Below are 20672 nucleotides of genomic sequence, written 5' to 3' on the forward strand. Positions count from 1 at the left end.
CTAGTCATCTAATGATTAGGTTAGGTTAGTCTGGTGAGCCATCAGGCCCCGCATATGGTCCTTAGCGATACCAGATGGAGTACTGTCACGTATTCCCTGAGTAGTAGTCATCTGGTAGGATGCCAGTGCTTAACGCGAGAGATGATGAGGCCTCACTAATGATATCTCCTCCAACTTATCGTACATCGGGGCCCCTAGATACCTGAAGCGTTGTCTTGCTAGTGCAGGACAAACGCACAAGAGATGGTTCACTGTTTCCTTGGTGCCATGCTCTTGACATTTCCTGCATTCCTCTCGTTCTTAAAGCCCCATTTTATAGGCGTGCGCTACTACTAGGCTGTGACCAGTAAGTATGCTAACCATGGTCCTACAGTCCTTTCCTCACAGTGCTAGTAGGAAATTTGTATATTTTTGATCCACCGCTTTAAACATTCCTTTTGCGATATTGCTCCCGGTAGATTCTTCCATCGCGCTTTGATCCTCTGCATCATGCATCTGTCTATATCATCGTACAGACAGTGCGTGGGTTTGCCAAAGTCGATCATGTTTTCGGGGAACAGTTGTACACCGATCTTGGCAATCCCCTCAACGATTTCGTTGCCCTCGATGCCCTTGTGGCCTTTCACCCAGTAGAAGTGTAGCAGCGTATTCCTGGTTGCACTCTTCACTGCCACACTGCTTCTCAAAACACTTTTGACCGATATTCGAAACGAGGTTATTGCCTTGATTGCCGCTTGGCTGTCTACGTTGACGTTAACTCTAGAGTATCGGATTGATGCATTAGAGACTAGCTCCGCAGCTTTCCCAATGGCAAACTGCTCTGCCTAAAATATACTGCAATAGTCCGGCAGTTTGAAAGGTTGCCTTATACCTAACTCTGGGCAGTATATTCCTGGCACTAAAACCATTATCCATTTTCGAGCCATCCGTATAGATGTTTAAGGTGTTGCGCTTAGTTGTAGTGCCCTTACGCCACCCATCTTTTTCCAAGTTTACTTTGAACCTTCTTTCCCAGTTGTAAAATGGGGTCAAAGTGTAGTTACTTATCAGACCTAGCCATCTAAAAGTCTTTGAAGTGATTACTGACATTCAACATAAAAATAAGGCGCATTAGATCTGAAAAACCTATTCAGCTTCGCTAGTATTGGTTTAGAAGAAACGGCATTCGTTGGAACGCTTTCAAATAACATTTCAAACGTGGCCTTAGAGAAACCAGATCAGATTAAATACATATCAGATAGAAAACAAACCGACCTGTTTTTTCAAAGCATAAAAGAATCTGCCAAAAATTCAACCATATCATAAGGCATGGTTTCAAAAATACAACGAGGCAACGAATGAAAGAGACCAATTAATCAACCAAAGAGATGGATAAACCAAAACCGTTCTTTGTATGGGCAAACAAATTTAGGATCTTCGGGTTTTTCAAAGTATTCACAGCCCTTTTCCTTAATTTTCAACATAATCGATTCGGATCTGGAAATCTATACCTTGATCTGGTCAAAGGTACTAGAAGAAAATCCTTATTATGAGTCCGGTGAGGGAACATCATGCAAAATAAAATAAAAATTTTAATTTTTTTTTGCCTTGATCCGCCAAACACTTGACCACTGTTTCACAGCACTATTAAATAAAATAAAAAACAAAAAAAAAAAAAAAAAAAAAAAAAAAAAAAAAAAAAAACACAAAACAAACAACAACACCAGTTCATTTGTTTGACACTGCACTGCTTGTAGTAGCATAAGCCAGTGCGCATTATGAGCTTTTGAGCCTTATGATTTCATACATTTGCAGTAAAGCACGAGGAAAAAACTTTTAAAACAAAAGTAAAAAAAAGAAAAAACAACAACAACAACAGACATAAAAACTGTTTCACCATTTTTGTGCACGGCAACAACAACAACAGCTGAAGAGCAGCTGCAAGATGCCATTAAAATCCAGCGCCATGGCCAAAGGACAAACGGACAAGTAGCAGCAAAGCAAAAGCAACAAAATTAAAAAAAAAAATATAATATAAAAACTAAAAAAAGAACAAAACCAACAGCAACTAAGTGTGCCGCAGCATGTGGTAAGTTTACAATGCCATATGCACAAGCTTGTATGTGTAAAAATAGCTGTAGGTGCGTGTGTGTCCAGAGCATTATGCGCGCTGACCACTATGCGGCAGTCTGTTGTCCACTGCTTGGCTACTTTTTTGTAGCAGCAGCAGCGCGCATCCGCAACGGTAAGCGGAAATGCCGCAGAACACTTCGTGCCCACATCCCGTGGCGCACTTTTCATTTTAAGCTAAATATATACGTATATATATATATATATATATATATGTTTGTGGGTATGTGTGTGCATTTGTTGCTGTGTTTGTGCTGCCATGCGCGTCGGTGACAACAGCGACACAGCAGGTAACCGCAACAGCTGCGCGCGGCAACATAATCATCATAACGGAAGTGCAACATTAAGGCAAAACAGATTTGCCAACAACAACAATAACAACAACAACGAAAATGCTACTTTGCAATGCAGAAAAAATGGCTTGATTTAAAAAAGTTGCGCCACTCATCTAACTTTGCGCCAGCCAACATCCTCCAATGCAATTTCAGCGGCACCGGTGACAACAACAACACACATAGTAATAGAAGTTGGGCTTACCTTTCTGGAATGTGTGAAAATGAAACAAATAAATATGCATTATTTCTAAATTAACAGCGGAAATGAAAAGCCAGAAGACAAACGAAAATTGGCGCAAGCGAAGAAAAGGAAAGAAAAGAATGTGTTTGTATCATTGTGAATGAGCATGAGAATGCGCCAGAGCAAAGTCTGTGCAATGAGAATGCGAAAATGAAAATTAAGAATTGTTTAACTGCAACGCGGCCTCACTATTTTCTCATTTTCAACCAACTCAGCTCAGCTTCAGCTCATCTCCAAGCGCCAACATTTCGCTTTGTGTAATTTCAGAGTTAGAATACAACAACAACAACAACAACAACAAAAGCAATAATAATAAAAAGTATAGCAACAACAGAAATATGCCACCTAGCGCCGTGTTGTTCATTTCCAGTGAAATTGTAATTTATTGTTAAACTGCGTCTCAGAGTTTCGCGAGTTTCTGTCGCAGTGCAATGATTTCGCCAACATGTAGCATGCAACAAAAAAGAAATGAGAATTCCACTTTTTCTCGCCAACGCAGCGCTTCTTTTAATGAAATATAAATATGCAAAGATGAAATTCTTACTTTTCATTAAATGCATCACTCGACGTTGACAGCGCGAAGACACTGGCTGTTGTCGCGCGGCGGAGTGGGCGCTTACAGCCAACGTAACTAGCACAGCACTGCTTGGGACCGCCCGCGGTGACAACGTTGTTGTTGCTGCATACATGAAAACAACGGCGCTTTGTAATTCTTGTGAAACATAATATTGCGTAAATAAATAAAATATGCGCATGGCTTTAAGTAATAGTAAAAAATGAGACAGTTAAATTTCGTTAGGAAGAGATGGCAACTCAGTTTGGACAAATGAATTCATGGCTTTAAGTTTGAGTAGAATTTAGTTTAAATTGTTTGCAACTCTTTGATTAGCGTCATAACAGTAAGTAAGCATTGCTTATGACATGTTCAAAACATTACAAGGCTTTATTCAGCTTAGAATTAAGGTCTCGCTTACAATATATGTGCACCAAATATTAAAAAGTTTCAAAGAAGAAGAATAAGCTGGGATTACTCATAGAACATATCTTAGATAAACCCTCAAGATTTCTTACAATTAGGCGCTCCACTTTCTTTCGAAACCATGACATACAAATAATCTTCGTATCTTAAATTTATATGAAAAAGGTTTTTGAAAAGGGAAGCTACAAAAGTTGACCGATAGGGACAGCAAACGATGCCATATTTGTCCCGCTCTTTTGACATTTCTCTTCAGTAAGGTTTGCCATTTCATCGTGGAAAGATATACAATCCAACAACGACTCGAAATTATTGGAATTTGCCTCCCAATTCGGAGTCAGTGACTTCAACTATATGAGGCCTACGTCCAATTTATGGTCTTCATAATCGACCTGTGTGATTTGAATCCACAGGCACAGTACAAAATGTTCCTGTGCCAGTCACATCACAGGAGGAATAACCAAATCAGTCTCTCACACGACGGCGTCATTGGGCTGTACTTCTTCCGTGATGATCAAGACCGGCTCTTACTGTGTATGGAAATCGCTACCAATCAATGGTAATCGTGGTTCCAACTGGACGGCGTCACAAACCACACAGCGAATGTCACAATCGATTTATTGAAAATCAATTTTGGTGAACGTGTTATCTCACGGTCCAGTCAATTGGCCGCCTCGGTCGTGCGATTTGACGCCGTTGGACTATTTCCTGTGTGGCTACGTCAAGTCTATGGAGTCTATAGTCTATGCCAACAAGCCAGCGAAGATTGATGAACTTCGTACGAACATCGAACATGAAATTGCAGCAGTATCAGCCGATTTATGCATGAAAATCGTCGAAAATTTGGTTCAGTGTTTGGACTTCTGCAATGGTGCCTGGCGTGGCCATGTAAAAGAACTCGAGTTCCATACAAAATGACATCGAATTTACTTTCACAGAAATAAAGAATTTCATTGATAATCGATCCCAAACTGTTTTTGATATATTTAACTTTTATAGCGCTCTTATTGAAAACGCCTTTATATTTCTGCTGCATGATCTCCGGGTTAGTACTTCTTTATATCTCATTTATATCTTTAAAAAAGAGGCGATCTATTTTCGCTTTATCATATTTGGTTTCGGTCTGTTCGGTGATCCTAGAAATCTCAAAAACATTCTAACAGCGTTGAGTCATTCGTTTGAGACCGAAGACAATTATTTTACAAGTTTCGTGAACAGATATACACCCTGAGTTTTTCGTGTCCTTTTATAAATGGTCAGGCATCTAAGCAATAAGGACATATAGTTCCTTCGAAGTCGAGCTTAGCAACATATTTTAACGCGTGAAAAGCGCCTTAAAATTCTAATATTTCCGCTTAGTTTTACTATGTTAAATTTATGGACGATTTGAAAAATTTAGTTGTTTTTATAATATCGAGAAGTTATCACAGATTTTACATGAGTATCTTCATTAAGCAGTATGTGTCTGATTTCTGCTGAAAGTTTTAGTCTTTAAAACATATATTTGCTTCTCAGAGAAGTTAAAGAAACAAAAGCATCTCCATTCTCACACATTTTTGCTACTACCTATTAGATCGTAAATGTTCTTGATTGAGGTTATCCGATAATGGCCACTTTTTGAACTTAGGATCCTATGATGAGCTTGAAAACAAAACTCTCTATATTCACCCAATTCTTGGCCTTCAAAAGATACTTACATATGTACATATACAGTTGATCTTATATAACTCGAAGTTCTCCATAACGCCTCCTCCTAGCATACGAAATAAATGGGGACTAAAGAAGAAAGAATATCAGAATAACAAGACCCCGATTGAGCGAATAAAGATACGATATCAACATTGCAACGAAAATGGGAAAACGAGAGTCGGGGCAGATGGACGGTCAGACTTATAAATAATTTTAACTTATGGAAAATCGGTAAATTTGAATAAGTATATTTCTACACAACACAGCTACTATTCGGTCGTGGATATTTCAAGTACCTCCACAGAATGTGAAAAATAGAAGAGCCGTTATGCCTATACAATGACGCGACAGAAGATGACACCGCACACACATTATTCAAATGTATGCGTTGGCAACGGGAACGCTCCGCTGTAGAAGACCTGGTTGGGTCAATAAACACGAATAATGTAGTCAGTGTAATACTGGAGAGCGAAGAAAACTGGGCCATTATGCAGAAATACGCAGCTAATTTGCTACGTAACAAAAAACGGGACCTGGATTCAAGTGTGCTAAAATAAATAAATCTCTCTATGAGAAAAATGGAACGACACCCTGAAGTAATGCGAAAGCGGTTATAGGGTGGGGGACGGTTCCTTAAAGAGAGGGGCCTTTAATTACTTACAAGTGGCACATAACAATTCTATGGCATTTTCCACCCCTCTCCCCCGAGAAAAAAGTTCTCCATAACTAGAACTCTTAAACTGGCAATTGAAGTAAAATTTCATACAAATTTCCTTCCGTAACTCGGAAGTCTCTCTAACTGGGAACATTTTATGTGGATTATATTGATTCGAGTTAGGGAAGGAACAATTATGCCCGGTTTCATAGTTCGTACATAGGTTGTACTTAAGATAAGACAGAAAAATAATGCTTTACAGTTTACTTAAGTTATGCTTAAGTACTGGAAATGGAAGTCTTAAGTAGTGCTTAAGTAACAGCTGATTTTTGTTTTGCTATGCTTAGAATTTTGAATTATTTGTCAAAAAAAATAAAATAAGAAATTATTTACTGAAAAAGAAAATATGGAATCGCTTGAATTACATGGTGGTTTTATGATTTCCAACGAGTTGTAATAGGTGCCCCGAATCGCATGCGGTCAATTTCAAGGTCAAGGTCAAGGTTTGTTCAACCCAATTTTATTTTTTATCAATAGAATTTTCCATTTATCAAACATAATTTTATACATGGCATTCGTAAAACATATGTTTTCCATATGCTACGATATTTAATACTAAAATTTTATAGAAAATAAGCATCGACTGTGAAACGCAAACGACTACTCCGTATACAACAATGCTTAGCTACGATTTTATTTGGGCAGAACTTAAGCACGAACTGTGAAACCGGGCATTAGTGAGTTAAATGTAGCATTTTAAGTCCAGAAGAAATGTATTATTTGGATTCTGTGTAATCTAGACCAATAAAAGTAACTATTCAGCCATACAAACACCGAAGGTAATGAATCGAAATCGAATTTTGATTAATAATTGTTCTGTCTTAAAACAATACAACTTTATATTCATTTTAATCTATATGAAGGGATGAATAAATTGTATAAAATCCTCAACATGCTAGTTCAATGTGATGAAAATACATGAAAGTATATGAAAGTGTATATGAAAGAACCCTCAGAAGAATTGAAGTATGATGTTGATTTCAGAACTGTAACTCGACTCAGAACCTCGAGCTTTTTAACTCACACTTATTGAGATTAAATATTCTGTAAATTCACTGCCTAATTTCCACCACTCTATAAAGAACCTCATTTAATATGCTGCACCACCTCCAAAACAAAATGGAAATATGAAAATTATAACAACAACATGTCACATTTTTGTTGTAAAAATTACAACGATTGTTAAAAAGCAGTTCGCAGGCAACAAATGGAGTGTGTCGATGTTAACAAGACGCATTACAAGTAACCCCATTAAGGGCAACAAGGTAATATGCATGCAACATAACTGACATAAATGAACGAACAAACACACACACACATGCATGTATGCCACTCATTTACGGTGTACTCGTAAGTGCACTGAGAAGGCAAAGGAAAATGAAAATGAAAAAGGCAATAACAACAACAACAGCAGCAACAGCACTAATAGTGGCAGTAACAACATAAAACTTCATTAAAACCACATTGTCACATGTTTATTAGCAAAACAACGACAACAAGCGACAGCCAGAAGCAGGTATGTTGTATGTTGTAAAAAGAAGAAAAAATGCGGACATTGAAAGAAGAGAACGGAGGAGTAAAAGCAGTTGCGCTTAAGCTCCAACCGATAACAGCAAAGGTCAGCTGAATACTCGACCAGAGCTAAACCCCCCTCCCAGCGACAACAGCTGTTAGTGGGTGACTAGTGGTGGATGCTAGCGTTGAGTTCGCTCTGGTAGTAGCTGCTAAGCAGTAATAACAACAACAACAACGACAACAACAAGCCATTACACGTACTTATGTTCGGAACGCGCAAATGCCAAGCGCAAGGAGCAATGGCTTTATTAAGTCGCCTTTTGTGCGGGAGAAAAATCACAAAAATAGAATTACGTAAAAACAACAACAACAAAGCGTAAATGTGCACGTTGGCAAAAAAAGTGTCGAGCAAAAGAAATTGTCATCAATAAAATACACATGTTACCTTTGACAACGGCCAAGAAGACTATGCCGCAGACTAGACAACCGTTAGCTACAACTAACGGCACTACGCGACAAAAAGCATTGCGGAGGAAAAAGCGATAGGAATTTATTAAAACCGTTTTAGTGTCAAACCGCTGATTGTGCAAGGAGGCCGCCACAACAATCGACACCAAAACGTTAGTGGTTGCACGAGATTTCCTATAAAGAAAGACATTGTCGCGGCTGAGGTCGGTGAGGTGGGCGACACAACGCACGGAGGCTGTGCAAAAACATGGAAGAAGCGAAGGAAAAAAGCGTTGGAAGTCAAGAAAAATACTTAGCCTTAAAACAAATGTCACTAATAGAGCGACAAACGCTAGCATTTTCTTTTGTGCTCTGCACGTTCAATGCCGACACCTTACCGCGCACTGCCTCGTACGTACAGCTGCAGATTAAGTATTTTTCGGTGTCTTAATGGGCATGAAACAGCTGTGCGTAGTCATTTATAGTGGCACTCACTTGTTGTTGTTGTTATTGTTGTGGCAGTGGCGGTGGTTAGTTAGTGTGGGTCCTAGTAGTCGTTAAGCTGTTTATGTTGCACGTGTGCTTGTCGTTGTTGTTGCATGTGCCCATTAATGACTTACAAATTGAATCTTTAAGTTGTGTGTTTGGAACATAACCTAGGCCTTTTGACTTTGATTGCACTTGACACACGTTTTAATTTTCAATCAAGCGTGCACACATACGTCGAAGCTTAGTAGGGACTCGTAAGTACACGCTTAAAGACGTGAAAACTTTGTTGCAGATTTTTTTGGATTAAGGTTATAATTTCAACTCGAGCACTTACTCATACGTCCATTGGTGACTGGCAGACAAGTATTCGTTAATAATTTTGAAGGTTTAACGTTTATTATAGCACTTTAGTAGACTGGCTTACTAGTCATGTCAGTAGTAAGATATGTCTCCAAAAAACAACTGGTGAAAATATGACAGATTTCTTTAAGACGACAAAAATTACCATATTGTATCTCATAAGTTCATCAAAAATACTCCAAAGCAAACATCTCATTCTGCTATTAAGGCGCAGACTAATCAAATAGTTTGGTATGAACAGCAACTTATCACGTCAGTACCTTACCTTAGCTCGAAACATTGTGGGAGAATTTAAAGAGCAACACGAAGAGCTGAGAACTAATAGCTTACTATTAGTCGATAAAAGAAACTTCAAAACCCTAACATTGTTGAGATCGGCAGGGATTTGGTCTTGAGATCTCATCAAAGGAAACCAGATGAGGTAGAATCGGCAAAATGTAGGCCAAATACTACTGACGAATTAGACAATTACTTTTGAAAATGCCCAGTCTTCTGTCGATATCTCTCAAAGAATCTCCAAACTTCAAAAGTTTCTTGAAATTCAACGAATAATCAATTGAATGAAGATTATCACACTAAATGGAGTAATTATCCTAAGTAATGTAGTATAATCTTCGCAATCTCGGTCCTATATTAGGTTGTCAAATATCAGCTTTTCTGCTCTTTATGCAATGCTTTATAAAAAGCGTTACAGTGATCGGATTTAGTTCAAATATGCGCTGTTTCGTTGGATAATATGTTTCCATCTAGGCGGCAACTTCTTAATACCCCCTCGTAGAAGCCTCTCTCCTTATTAGCGAAGAACTCGGACAAGGGCTTTCGCCATGGCCATGGACAGAAACAGGTTGTAATCATTTTCGCTATGTCCGGGCTATATGGTGGATGCGCTAAAACCACCCATCCGAGCTCCGGTAGCTTCTGACGAGTCATCAACGAAGTGTGTCCTGGTGGAACACTACACCCTTCCTGGTGGCCAATTCTGGACGCTTCTGGTCAATCGCCTGCATCAAGCGGTCCAGTTGTTCACAGTAGATGGTAGAATTAACCGTCTGGCCATATGGGAGCAGCTAATAGTGGATGATTCCCTTCCAATCCCACCAAAAACACAGCAAAACCTTGCTGGCCGTCAATCCCGGCTTTGCCACTGTTTGGGACGATTCACCGGCCTTCGACCACGACCGTTTTCGCTTGATATTGTCGTATGTGTCCATTTTTCGTCGCCAGTCACCATCCGTTTCAAAAATGTGTCGAGTTCGTTCCGTTTCAGCAGCATATCGAAGGCGTTAATTCGGTCCAGAAGGTTTTTTTGCGTCAAATCTTGCGGCACCCAAACATCAAGCTTTTTTGGTTTAAAATGGTCTGCCTTCTGCAAATGGTTTAAAATGGTTTGGTGACTAACTACCATCTCCTGGGCGATGTCACGAGATGCCACATGCCGTTGTAATTCGATGTTTCCCATGATTTGATCGGTATTCGTCGTCACAGGTCATCCGCCGGCTCGATTATCCATGGTGCCGTTTTCACCCGCTCTGAATCGTCGTTTTGTAGGTTATGTCAAGACCATTCAAAGATATATAGTATTTCCAGATACGAGCTCTGTAGCGCTTTATACATAGCCGCGAAATTCAAAAGACAAAAAGCGGAAGGGAGATACCAACCTTATATTAGATCGTCTTTCTCGTGGGGAAACAAATACTCTTTAGGCACAGAATCCTTGTTCTTCAGGGGATGGAATGCCGTGAAGTTCCAAGTGTGAATAAGGGATCAATTGAAAAGTGAATTAAATAATAATCCTGATAACGACCTGTTTAACAATCCTCACGAACGGATTTCACAGAAATGGAGAAGCGCCAGCGCCCAAAAGCGAATTGGATAATGGATAAATAAACAACAATGATACATTTTCTATCACTAAAAAGAAACAAAATTAAATGTCTTAAAACTAAAAATATCAAAATCAAACTCATTATAATAGCGCACGACCCACCTGTATCAAAATTGGTCAAGACTTAAAACATAGTCAGGCGGCACTTCACTATAATTTCAATAACATAACTTAAAAACTCATTTAAATCAACCAAAACAACACAACTTGTGCCCATATCTATTCACAATGTATAAACATACACAAAAGGGCACAATACAACATATTTTTACCTCCGGAAAAATAAAATACAAAAAAATTTATTACAAAGTTATTACAACATCCCCCTAGATAACGAAACCTTTTTGTAACTGTTATCAACAATCGACTGCGTATTTCCGAACTCACAGATAATTCCCGTAATATGTCTATTAACCCTCATCAAAACGCTGACAGACATTTCTCAAAATATTTATATGCCACATAACTTTTGTAACAACAGAAAGTTTTTACCGTTAAATGTACATGTCATTCGTGGTCCCACAGCACCTTGTATGAATGTCTATATTACATGAGGGTGAGGGTGTAATTTGCTATGCGGTCAAAGTGACAAACAACAGTTCACCTGTTGCGGTGAAAGAATAACACGAAAAAGTGAAAATAAAAATTACACAAAAATATTTCTGTAGAATGGCGTTTTTCTGTTTTCTGTCGGTATTGGTGTACTCTATTAATTTATAATGAGCAACAATGTTGTAATACATTTGGCAGTGACAGGTTAATTTGAAGGGTGTTGGGTGCTTTTTTTTTGTATTTGTTGTAATAACATTATGGCATTTTTCAATTAAAATTATATTACTGAGTTGTATTGGAATACTTAAAAGGGATAGAGAACCTTTTAGTATCATGGAGATTATATAATGATGGTAAGTTCGAAACCCCCGAAAATTGATCAGCCTCTCAAATCTTTACAGATCTATTCGACATTCAGAGGATATCTGTAATTTTGTGGATTCAAATTTTACTGGGAAATGGCACTCATCTATAGCCTACATATTCTCCCGATCTTTTGTACTTTGGCTCACAGACTTATCGAGTGTTCTTCTAGATCTATCTATCATCCGTGCAGTTAAACTTATAGATACATATATAAATTTCATGTAAACAAACTCAAGGATAGCCATAGTTTTTTGGTTTCATAAAGGACTATTTCTAGCAGTCAAATCGCATCTGGGCGATAAGTAATAAAACATATCCTTGAAACCGAGTCTCTATTATCGAATTATGGAACAAAGTTTTAGATCGCCGAACTACAATAGCAGTTTCAATAGCGAATTTTACATCTCCAAACAGAACTATGTTATATGGATCTGGCAGGATCTGGCCTGAAGCATAAGACCAATCATAAAGACTTTTCTGAAAAAATATTAACACAACTTTCCAGAGCCTTATTTGATTATCAGAATCTGAGGACAGATTAAGCAATCAAGCATAAATTTCAATTATCAGATGTGTTTAAAGAAACTAAGAAGAATGTGACAATTTCCTTTCTCTTACTTATAACTGTTTTCATTTTTCACTGAGAGAACTTACATATTTACCCAACAGCGTTCGCTCTTTGAAATTTCATAACTGTTGATTTTCTTTTCGAAAACATTATCAATTCCAGCAGCTTTGCCTTCATCTATGTATTTCGATACGCCTGCAGCGTTGAATTTTTTCACCACAACAAACATGTTGTCTTCGGGATTTCAACATGTTTATTGAATCTATCAAAACGGACTGAAACACATGCCGTTATACCAATACACTCACAAATTTATACAGTTATGTTATGAAACGCATACACTGCCGCGGGCAGAACAAGTACAACAAGTAGCTAAGTATGGCAGCGGAGCAGCCTGTAAAAATGCAATGATCCTCAGGCGAAATGCTTACACAATACATGCGATACATATAGTATGACTTAGACTTAATATATTGACAGTGTTCGCGGGGGAAATAGCTAGAATATGTAACGGATTAAAAACTAAAAGATAAAAAACTTTCTTCTCTGTTAAAAATCACTCACTTAGTCAGTAACTCGGATTAGATTGGTCTTGTGACCGGTAAACTGAGACTGTTGGGGAGATAAATGCAACGTTCTCTTTCCCCAAGCAGAGGAGAATGGACCAATGGTACAATCATGGAAATCGTGAAATCTATATATATAGACGGATCTAAAGGTGAAACAGATACAGGAGCAGGCTTCTTCTGTAAAAACTCACATACAGAAAGGAGATTAAAACTAAATTCGGTATTTCAAGCCGAGATTGTCGGAAAGGCGCTAAGTGAGTTTACACCTTAACAAAAAGGTCCATCAACTTTTTTTTGGATAGCCAAGCAGTAATTAAAGCTATCCGCTGTGCCAACACAAAGTCGAATCACTGGGGTACCGGATCATATAGGTATACAAGGAAATGAAAAGGCGGATGAGTTGGCCCGCTCAGGAGCAGTTGGGAATGCAGTTCCCTTAAACTGATCTAAGCCTTTCAGTTCTCTCAAGCGCTGCCTAAAGCAATGGATGCTAGGGGAACATCTCAGGTCTTGGAACATTTGCAACACGGATCATACCACGAAACTACTATGGGGTAATATTGACAGAGTGGGCACACCAAAAAACTTCTTATTTTGAGTAAAAGAGAACTGAGCTGTATCACAGGGGTTATCACGGGGCACTCATCTCTAAGAGTCCACCTGCAGAGACTTCGTATAATAGAATCGGCAGAATGGGCGGGGACTTTGTGAATACCCAGCCTTCAGTCGGTTAAGGAGGGACACCTGCCCTGGTTCCCAATTGGAAATTGGGCAGCTGGTATGGAAAAAACTTAGGAGCTTCGTTGTATCGACCGAGTTGTTTAAGTGACGCTTATCAGGGTACCCTTGGGGAGCACAATCGGCCTAATGATGGCCTAAGTAGGATGAGGAATATGTCTAAATAAATTATTGGCTAAAAGTTTTAAAGGTTTTTTATAGTTGGACCCCGAAGGAAATAGATCACAATTTTAGGAAATACTTTATAAATCCTCTCAAAGCTAGCCAAAAGATATAAAATAAACACAAAATATCCATTTATATGACATACATACATACACATTTCCAATAAGTCGAACTTGTTGCTGCCACCAGAAAAACAACACTGAGAGTCACAAAGCCAAACATGCCACATTACTAACCCTCCTACAGAGAAGAACAAGACACAAGAATAAAACAACAACCACTCAGTCACAATTACATACTGACTGACAGCCTCAATGTCGGCCACATTTGATGTATTTATTCATGAATTTTAGAGTAATGAAAGAAACGCACAAGGGGGACTGCCACACTAAATACAACAGAAGTGAAAAGGTATTTATGTGTAGATGTGTTTTTTTTTTTTTAGAAAATAATCGAGCGCACAGGTGCTCGGCTGTCGGCATTACAGTAAATATAATAGCTGTGTACAAGTATGTAAGTGTGCCTGCGCCTTTCCAATTTCCCCAGAGGGCATTCCGATCAAACAGGAAGTTCTTAAGCAACCGAAAAGTATGCTACAAATTCCATCAATCGCTTGTCACTGACAGCAACAACAGCAAGAATACAATAACAACAGCAGCTGCAGACAACTTTTGTGCCATGCCTGGTGTTGATGATAATACCACCAAGTTACAACAACAGCAACAACAAAATAAATAAAGAAGCATATTTACAAAATTGTAAATTCCCAGTACCAAAAGTAGTCACTTCATCTTGTGAACCCATCATTGCCCTCATCAAGCGTACTGCTTGCGGGTGGTTGTTATTTGCCAATTCCCTCTTACTCTTCACCACGCTTTTGCACTGTGTGCTTGTTGTGTTGTTGGCTTACGGCGAGACTCGGTGAGGCATATAAAATAATATTTCATTTGCCTAATACCGGAGCCGGTTACATAAATTTATTAATGAGCGGAAAATGAAGTTTTCGCAAACGGCTTTGTTGTGAAATTCAAACTTTGACAACAAGTTTATACACAGACGATGTAAGCACATAAGGGTGGTCCAAAGGATATAGCCGAAATTAATATAAGGTTCTACCTTCCGCCTTTTTGTCTTTTGAACTTCGCGGATATATATAAAGCGCTACAGAGCTCGTATCTGACAATACCATACATCTCTGAAAGGTCTTGACATAACCTACAAAACGACGGCTTGCATGATTAGTTTGGATATTGCGTTCAACAGTTATAGGCGTGTAAACATGGAGTTCACCAACGCGCGAAATTCGCGCTATTTTAAAGTTTTCCTTCGTTAAAGGCAAATCCGCTTGAGAAACGTTCCGTGAGATTAATAGTGTTTTGTGGGATGGTACTCTATCTCTTCGAACTGGTGAATCGTCCCAAACAGTGGCCACGCCGGGATTGACGGCCAGGAAGGTTTTGCTGTGTGTTTGGTGAAATTGGAGGAGAATCATCCACTATGATCTGCTCCCATAATGACAGACGCTTAATTCTACACCGCTTGAAGCAGGCGATCGACCAGAAGAGTCCAGCATTGGCCGACAGGAAGGATCTAGTGTTCCACCAGGGCAACGCCAGACCACACACTTCGTTGATGACTCGTGAGAAGCTACGGGAGCTTGGATGGGAGGTTTTATCGCCCGGATATAGAGCCAAGTGATTACCACCTATTCCTGTTCATGGCGAACGCCTTTGGTGGTGTAAAGTTGAACTCACAAGAGGCTTGTGAAAAGTGGCTGTCCAAGTTCTTCGTAAGTAAGGAGGGGGCTTCTTCGAGGAAAATGTTTATTTCTATATTTAAGAGCCTCCCTCACTTGTTTTCAGGCTCATGTATTGGCATGAAACAGAAAACTTCCGAAAAACAAAAGCCAGTAACAGGAAAGAAGAGATTAGAAATTATTTATTTTTTTAACAATGAAAATAATTATTCGGAAGTTTTAAAGACAAACGTTTGATGAAACTTCATTTAGGGGCTTACTGAAATATATACAGACATATATCTTGATGAACATTAGAAATAACTTTAGGAATTCAACATTAAAAAATATTAAGAGAATGCTTAAATATTATTAGAGTTTTGGCACTAAACCTTTAACTTATATTCTTTTCTGCACCATATACCGTTAAATTGAAGCAAAGGGAATTAATGCTAAAATTTTGTTATACCAGGCATGCTGAAGAAATGGTATCGCTTACATGAAGGGACGCCATTGGAATAGCACCCATATTTATTTCTAGAAAAATTTAGCCTAAGTGTGTAGAGTATTGAATTTCGTAGTGGGATAATTTAAAGGAATTTTGACTCTTAAGGAGACACCATTTTTGTTGAAAAAGCGCAACTGATATTATTTAGATCAGTGTTTTCCGGCTTCTTCACCTTTTTTATGTGCTTCGTTAAATACCCAATAATCCCTATACACAGCAAAGAAGTTGAATCCATTGAATGTCGAACTATTCTCAATATATGAAACTAAAGGGTGATTTTTTAAGAGCTTGATAACTTTTAAAAAAAAAAAAACGCATAAAATTTGAAACGTTAGATTGGTTCATGACATTTACTTTTTGAAGATAATTTCATTTAAATGTTGACCGCGGCTGCGTCTTAGGTGGTCCATTCGGAAAGTCCAATTTTGGGCAACTTTTTCGAGCATTTCGGCCGGAATAGCCCGAATTTCTTCGGAAATGTTGTCTTCCAAAGCTGGAATAGTTGCTGGCTTATTTCTGTAGACTTTAGACTTGACGTAGCCCCACAAAAAATAGTCTAAAGGCGTTAAATCGCATGATCTTGGTGGCCAACTTACGGGTCCATTTCTTGAGATGAATTGTTCTCCGAAGTTTTCCCTCAAAATGGCCATAGAATCGCGAGCTGTGTGGCATGTAGCGCCATCTTGTTGAAACCACATGTCAACCAAGTTCAGTTCTTCCATTTTTGGCAACAAAAAGTTTGTTAGCATCGAACGATAGCGATCGCCATTCACCGTAACGTTGCGTCCAACAGCATCTTTGAAAAAATACGGTCCAATGATTCCACCAGCGTACAAACCACACCAAACAGTGCATTTTTCGGGATGCATGGGCAGTTCTTGAACGGCTTCTGGTTGCTCTTCACCCCAAATGCGGCAATTTTGCTTATTTACGTAGCCATTCAACCAGAAATGAGCCTCATCGCTGAACAAAATTTGTCGATAAACACATTTCGAACCGAACACTGATTTTGGTAATAAAATTCAATGATTTGCAAGCGTTGCTCGTTAGTAAGTCTATTCATGATGAAATGTCAAAGCATACTGAGCATCTTTCTCTTTGGCACCATGTCTGAAATCCCACGTGATCTGTCAAATACTAATGCATGAAAATCCTAACCTCAAAAAAATCACCCGTTATATGATATTGGACATATCGTTTATAAGTAGATATTTCATTGGTTGATCGTTTTGTCTTCATTTTGACACAGAAATATTTCGTTCTCTTAAGAAAGTTATTATCATCATTCAACTAAGGATCTCTTGAGAACAACGGGCTATTCTTTATCAAAAAAGATGTTTCACAAATGAAGTAAGATTTCAAACGGATGAATATTTGATAAATTTGGAATAAATATTCGTTCCCAACTCCACTTTTATCAAATGAAATGTATTCAAAACTTATATTCCGAAATTATCGCAAACAGAACGAACTAACTGTTTCGAAATTGCACAAATATTTATTTATTATTGGATCATATGGTACCCCACTATGATGTTATGTGTACCAAGATCAGATCCCAACATGAAGAAATTCATTATTCGGGAGTTACGTTTTATTTACTCTGGGAACCACTGGAACTATCAGTTGGTCAATTGACGAAGTCGTTAAAAGAAAGAAAGATAAAGAGATAGATATCTTCTCTACCTAAAAGAAGTACAAAATTCATTAGTTTTATGTGTAGTAAATCAATTTATTTAATTTTTTAAGATTTTTCAGAACTCGTTTCGTCTTTTCAATATGACATAGAATGAATGATGTTAATTCACAACAATTATGTTTTGGAAAACTTGTCACTTTTTTTTCACCAAGCTCACATCTCTACTTTTAACCTAAAGAATTGAGAGAAACTTACAATGGCAGCGACTATCTGAAGAAGTTTTCTTCTGGATGCAAATTAATAAGCTTTACCAAGCATATATACTAAAGTGGAGTCTACATAATCGAGCGGACCGTGATTTGGTTCCGACCAAGAAGTATGAATACGGAAGTATTTATCAACATTATTTGGGAATGTTTTCTGCTGTTGCTATTGGAAACCATCGATCAAGAAATGGTACTTTTTTAATGGACCACATAGGATAGAAACTGCGCTATAGAGATCGATAGAGTCGGTAGATAGAGATAAGGATAGAGATAGAGATAGAGATAGAGATAGAGATAGAGATAGAGATAGAGATAGAGATAGAGATAGAGATAGAGATAGAGATAGAGATAGAGATAGAGATAGAGATAGAGATAGAGATAGAGATAGAGATAGAGATAGAGATAGAGATAGAGATAGAGATAGAGATAGAGATAGAGATAGAGATAGAGATAGAGATAGAGATAGAGATAGAGATAGAGATAGAGATAGAGATAGAGATAGAGATAGAGATAGATCGATGCAGTCATTAACATTGTTGTTTGTGTCATTGAAACCAATTAATTCTGCGAACCTCAAAACCAACAAAAACACAGAATTGGTTAATCTAACACGAATGTGAAAAGTACTTAAAGGTATAAGCTCGGTTATAATATACGGCGGCTTAGAAAAATTAACTTTGAAAACAGGAAGACATGCATAATACAATATGTAGTATTAGATATATCAAGCAAGACCACTTAAAAAATTCTCTAAACAATGTAGATACTACGTGCTTGCCCCAGCGCACAGAATCAACAGTTTTGCAAAGTTTCAAGCTAACGGTACAATGCGAACGCACTCAAAGGTGTGTAGAGATGCGTCAGCAATTACACACAAGCTTATAAGATGCGGGATTTGATGGTGGATTAAAGTGTGGAACGTTGATTGTTGGCACGCCGGTTGGCATGGGACTATACAAAGCGCGCGCGCATTTGACATGAGATTACAAAAGTTAACAAACTCTTGTGATTGATAAATATTTAAGGCGCTACCAACAAAGCGAAATAATTGAAATAAGTGAAGCGTTGCTAGCAACAGCAGCGGCAGCAGCCGTCGCGTTCTCAGGGGGCGCCAGAGAGCATGCCTCAGTTGGTGGCACACGGCAAAACTCCCTCGGCAATGTGCCATCTGCTGCGCCAGCGGCTGCTACAACAACCGCGAGGGTTGAGCGCCTTCAAGCAGACACAGTCTGACCCCTGCGCACCACCACAGCGGCGCGTCTGCCGGCAGTGATGCGTAACGCAACTTGAACTTGCATAACTTCTACCGTTACCAATGAAACTTATCTCACACACTTACTATTTCTGCGCACAAACAACAACAGCAACACACCTTGACGCTGTCATGTCAGCTTCGGTGCTTTGTAATCGACCATAAGCCCGTTTCGGCACATCACTGCACCAAGAAGTCTCTGTAACTAATTTTGCAGCTCATCGCTGTAGGTTAGCTGATTTAAAATTCCGTATGAAAATGCCAAATATGCGAGTACTTGCGTTGAGATGCCATGGCATTTGTTAATTTTTCGTACAGCCACTAGATCCCCTGTACTTTTTTGTGCGAATTCTAACCCTCGTGCTCCGTGCATGTGGCTTGTTATTTCGCCTTGGCAATGTCAACCCCGTGCAAAATTTGTTGCAATCACAACGCGCTGTGGCAGCGCAACAACAACGGTATTATAGTCGTTGACAATATCATTTGCCATTGTAGCTACTTAACTGCCGCCCTTCACTCTCCCCCCTTAACTCTCTCTAAATGTTCAGTTACTTTTGAAGTCATTGTCATTGTGAAGACGCGATATTTAAAATTATGCTGGTTGCTTTCGTCCTACGCGTCTACACCCTCCCCTATGTTAAAGCTCTTCTCCCTCTAAGTACTTTCCATTTCCTATCTTCACCGTTTCTTTCGCTGATTTTCCGTCAATGTAAGCACCCTGTTGAGACGCAGTCAACCGCAGTGAGTTGCCATAACCAATGCGCGATTTTATTTATCCCCTTCAACCGTCGGCGGCGACACACCGTGCTCCCTTGACTTAAGGGTTACACTCCCGTTGCTAGTTAAATATTTTTCGTTCTTCAACTTTTTCTGCGTCCTCATTCTCATGCGGCTATCATTTTTTTTGTTTTTCCATCTTATCGTGGGCAGGAAATTCGTGTCTGTCATATTGTAGAAATCAATTACTTTGGCTCTGCTTCTTGCTCTTCGATTTGCGTTGTTTTTTCACCAGTTGTTTACACGCTCTTTCTAGATCAATTAGCTTACATTTGTCGCTATTATTTGACATGACTTTACAAGTTATTGCTGTTGTTGTGCAGTGAGCTAATTTTTAGGTAGTTAAAGAGCATGAAATGCAGATGTCTGATTATTTTTGAGGGGTTCTCAATAAAATTAGTGTATACTATAGTGGTTTACAGTAGGATCTCACTGAGATTAAACTTTGCATATTTCGAAAAACCTATTTAACGTGTTTTGTAAAGGTAGATAATTCAAAATCTGTATATTGGTTTCCCCTGTGTAGTTTCGGAGGCCAAACTGACGACGGCTATATCTTAAACTATCAATTTGGACTATAACAAATATTTTGTCAAAATTAAGGAGCTTTCAATATTGTCGCTGAATATATAGATTTCTGCTTTAGCCCAAAATCGGAATCAAGCAGAGAGGGTTTTCAAAAGCAAAGCGGAGGACTAGGTTATCGAAATTATTAATATTTACCTCCGAAATTCGGAGTCAGTGGCCTCAACTTTAAGAGCACTACGTCCAATTTA

The 20672-nt window shown here is 38.7% G+C and overlaps 1 long non-coding RNA gene across 1 annotated transcript; it reads left to right on the forward strand.

Annotated features, from left to right (window-relative positions):
- The first annotated feature begins 6372 nt into the window (after positions 1 to 6372).
- Positions 6373 to 6984, forward strand: LOC128922842 (uncharacterized). Its single transcript, XR_008472029.1, has 3 exons — positions 6373 to 6508; positions 6635 to 6844; positions 6929 to 6984. It is a non-coding gene; the product is annotated as an uncharacterized LOC128922842 (long non-coding RNA).
- The last annotated feature ends 13688 nt before the right edge of the window (positions 6985 to 20672 follow it).

Source organism: Zeugodacus cucurbitae, chromosome 2, assembly GCF_028554725.1.
Source record: "Zeugodacus cucurbitae isolate PBARC_wt_2022May chromosome 2, idZeuCucr1.2, whole genome shotgun sequence".
Lineage (NCBI taxonomy): Eukaryota > Metazoa > Arthropoda > Insecta > Diptera > Tephritidae > Zeugodacus > Zeugodacus cucurbitae.